Source organism: Haemaphysalis longicornis, unplaced genomic scaffold (assembly GCF_048455015.1).
Source record: "Haemaphysalis longicornis isolate Haplotype H1 unplaced genomic scaffold, Haemaphysalis longicornis Haplotype H1 scaffold_35, whole genome shotgun sequence".
NCBI classification, from domain to species: domain Eukaryota; kingdom Metazoa; phylum Arthropoda; class Arachnida; order Ixodida; family Ixodidae; genus Haemaphysalis; species Haemaphysalis longicornis.
The window spans coordinates 2,972,550-2,976,856 of NW_027526352.1; positions in this window are offsets into that span (position 1 = coordinate 2,972,550).

Consider the following 4,307-nt stretch of genomic DNA (forward strand, 5'->3'; position numbering starts at 1 on the left):
CAGCTATCGATACAGGAAGATTGGATGGGGCCTTTTCATTGGGCTTAATGACAGGCACTGACAGCAAAGCTGGAGCAGAACGTTTCGTGAAAAATTGATTGGCTTGAGCCTTCTGTCCAGCTATCGATACAGGAAGATTGGATGGGGCCTTTTTATTGTGCTTAATGATAGTCACTGACAGCAAAGCCGGAGCAGAACGTTTCGTGAAAAAATGACTTGTTTGAGCCTTCTGTCCAGCTATTATTACAGGAAGATTGGATGGGGCCTTTTCATTGGGCTTAATGACAGGCACTGACAGCAAAGCCGGAGCAGAACGTTTCGTGAAAAATGGATTTGCTTGGGCCTTCTGTCCAGCTATCGATACAGGAAGATTGGATGGGGACTTTTCATTGGGCTTGATGACAGGCACTGACAGCAAAGCTGGAGCAGAACGTTTCGTGAAAAATTGATTGGCTTGAGCCTTCTGTCCAGCTATCGATACAGGAAGATTGGATGGGGCCTTTTCATTGCGCTTAATGACAGTCACTGACAGCAAAGCCGGAGCAGAACGTTTCGTGAAAAAATGGTTTGCGTGAGCCTTCTGTTGAGCTATTGATACAGGAAGATTGGATGGGGACTTTTCATTGCGCTTAATGACAGGCACTGACAGCAAAGCCGGAGCGAGAACGTTTCGTGAAAAATTGATTTGCATGAGCCTTCTGTCCAGCTATCGATACAGGAAGATTGGATGGGGACTTTTCATTGCGCTTAATGACAGGCACTGACAGCAAAGCCGGAGCAGAATGTTTTGTGAAAAATTGATTTGCGTGAGCCTTCTGTCCAGCTATCGATACAGGAAGATTGGATGGGGCCTATTCATTGCGCCTAATGACAGGCACTGACAGCAATGCCGGAGCAGAACGTTTCGTGAAAAATTGATTTGCTTGAGCCTTCTGTCCAGCTATCGATACAGGAAGATTGGATGGGGCCTTTTCATTGCGCTTAATGACAGTCACTGACAGCAAAGCCGGAGCAGAACGTTTCGTGAAAAATTGATTTGCTTGAGCCTTCTTCCAGCTATCGATACAGGAAGATTGGATGGGGCCTATTCATTGGGCTTAATGACAGGCACTGACAGCAATGCCGGAGCAGAACGTTTCGTGAAAAATTGATTGGCTTGAGCCTTCTGTCCAGCTATCGATACAGGAAGATTGGATGGGGCCTTTTCATTGCGCCTAATGACAGTCACTGACAGCAAAGCCGGAGCAGAACGTTTCGTGAAAAAATGATTTGTGTGAGCCTTCTGTTGAGCTATTGATACAGGAAGATTGGATCAGGCCTTTTCATTGCGCTTAATGACAGGCACTGACAGCAAAGCCGGAGCAGAACGTTTCGTGAAAAATTGAATTGCTTGAGCCTTCTGTCCAGCTATCGATACAGGAAGATTGGATGGGGCCTTTTCATTGCGCCTAATGACAGTCACTGACAGCAAAGCAGGAGCAGAACGTTTTGTGAAAAAATGATTTGCTTGAGCCTTCTGTCCAGCTATCGATACAGGAAGATTGCATAGGGCCTTTTCATTGGGCTCAATGACAGGCATTGACAGCAAAGCCGGAGCAGAATGTTTCGTGAAAAAATGATTTTCTTGAGCCTTCTGTCCAGCTATCAATACAGGAAGTTTGGATGGGGCCTTTTCATTGGGCTTAATGACAGGGACTGACAGCAAAGCCGGAGCAGAACATTTCGTGAAAAATTGATTTGCTTGAGCCTTCTGTCCAGCTATCGATACAGGAAGATTGGATGGGGACTTTTCATTGCGCTTAATGACAGGCACTGACAGCAAAGCCGGAGCAGAATGTTTCGTGAAAAATTGATTTGCGTGAGCCTTCCGTCCAGCTATCGATACAGGAAGATTGGATGGGGCCTTTTCTTTGGCTCAATGACAGGCACTGACAGCAAAGCTGGAGCAGAACGTTTCGTGAAAAAATTTTTGTTTGAGCCTTCTGTCCAGCTATCGATACAGAAGATTGGATGGGGCCTTTTCTTTGGCTCAATGACAGGCACTGACAGCAAAGCTGGAGCAGAACGTTTCGTGAAAAAAATTTTTGTTTGAGCCTTCTGTCCAGCTATCGATACAGGAAGATTGGAATGGGCCTTTTCATTGGGCTTAAGGACAGGCACTGACAGAAAAGCCGGAGCAGAACGTTTCGTGAAAAATTGATTTGCTTGGGCCTTCTGTCCAGCTATCGATACAGGAAGATTGGATGGGGCGTTTTCATTGCACTTAATGACAGTCACTGACAGCAAAGCCGGAGCAGAACGTTTTGTGAAAAATTGATTTGCTTGAGCCTTCTGTCCAGCTATCGATACAGGAAGATTGGATGAGGCCTTTTCATTGGGCTTAACGACAGGCATTGTCAGCAAAGCCGGAGCAGAACGTTTCGTAAAAAATTGATTTGCTTGAGCCTTCTGTCCAGCTATCGATACAGGAAGATTGGATGGGGCCTTTTCATTGGGCTTAATGACAGGCACTGACAGCAAAGCTGGAGCAGAACGTTTCGTGAAAAATTGATTGGCTTGAGCCTTCTGTCCAGCTATCGATACAGGAAGATTGGATGGGGCCTTTTTATTGTGCTTAATGATAGTCACTGACAGCAAAGCCGGAGCAGAACGTTTCGTGAAAAAATGATTTGTGTGATCCTTCTGTTGAGCTATTGATACAGGAAGATTGGATCGGGCCTTTTCATTGCGCTTAATGACAGGCACTGACAGCAAAGCCGGAGCAGAACGTTTCGTGAAAAATTGAATTGCTTGAGCCTTCTGTCCAGCTATCGATACAGGAAGATTGGATGGGGCCTTTTCATTGCGCCTAATGACAGTCACTGACAGCAAAGCAGGAGCAGAACGTTTTGTGAAAAAATGATTTGCTTGAGCCTTCTGTCCAGCTATCGATACAGGAAGATTGCATAGGGCCTTTTCATTGGGCTCAATGACAGGCATTGACAGCAAAATCGGAGCAGAATGTTTCGTGAAAAAATGATTTTCTTGAGCCTTCTGTCCAGCTATCAATACAGGAAGTTTGGATGGGGCCTTTTCATTGGGCTTAATGACAGGGACTGACAGCAAAGCCGGAGCAGAACATTTCGTGAAAAATTGATTTGCTTGAGCCTTCTGTCCAGCTATCGATACAGGAAGATTGGATGGGGACTTTTCATTGCGCTTAATGACAGGCACTGACAGCAAAGCCGGAGCAGAATGTTTTCTGAAAAATTGATTTGCGTGAGCCTTCCGTCCAGCTATCGATACAGGAAGATTGGATGGGGCCTTTTCGTTGCGCTTAATGACAGGCACTGACAGCAATGGCGGAGCAGAACGTTTCGTGAAAAATTGTTGCGTAGTTGTGAAGTGGCATCCAGCCGCGCATAGTGACGTAAGGCGATGACGCACCGCTTCCGGACGAATTTTGGGCCACCGGTGTAGCATGCGCCAACGTGTCCAGTTCACTGACGGTGACTGGCAGCAGACCGGGCTGGTCCGGTGAAGCTTCCACGCTGGGGTAGCACGCTGACGGCGCAAGATTCACGTGTCTTGGGGAAAGCCACGTGCGTGGAACCACATCCGCGCATGTCGAGGTCAGCAGCATCTGTACAATAAAACAGAACGGCGTTAGGAGAGGCCGCATGGCTGCCGCTCCTTCCTGCCCACTGAGGCACCGCGTGGAAAGGAAGCTCTTTAAGTCCCCTGCGTGCAGTGGTGGCGCTGCTGTCGATGTTGCGTAGTTGTGAAGTGGCATCCAGCCACGCATAGTGACGTAAGGCGATGACGCACCGCTTCCGGACGAATTTTGGGCCACCGGTGTAGCATGCGCCAACGTGTCCAGTTCACTGACGGTGACTGGCAGCAGACCGGGCTGGTCCGGTGAAGCTTCCACGCTGGGGTAGCACGCTGACGGCGCAAGATTCACGTGTCTTGGGGAAAGCCACGTGCGTGGAATTACATCCGCGCATGTCGAGGTCAGCAGCATCTGTACAATAAAACAGAACGGCGTTAGGAGAGGCCGCATGGCTGCCGCTCCTTCCTGCCGCTCCTTCCTTCCTGCCGCTCCATTTGCTTGAGCCTTCTGTCCAGCTATCGATACAGGAAGATTGCGTAGGGCCTTTTCATTGGCTCAATGACAGGCACTAACAGCAAAGCCGGAGCAGAACATTTCGTGAAAAATTGATTTGCTTGAGCCTTCTGTCCAACTATCGATACAGGAAGATTGGATGGGGTCATTTCATTGCGCGAAAAAAAAATGATTTGCTTGAGCCTTCTGTCCAGCTATCGAT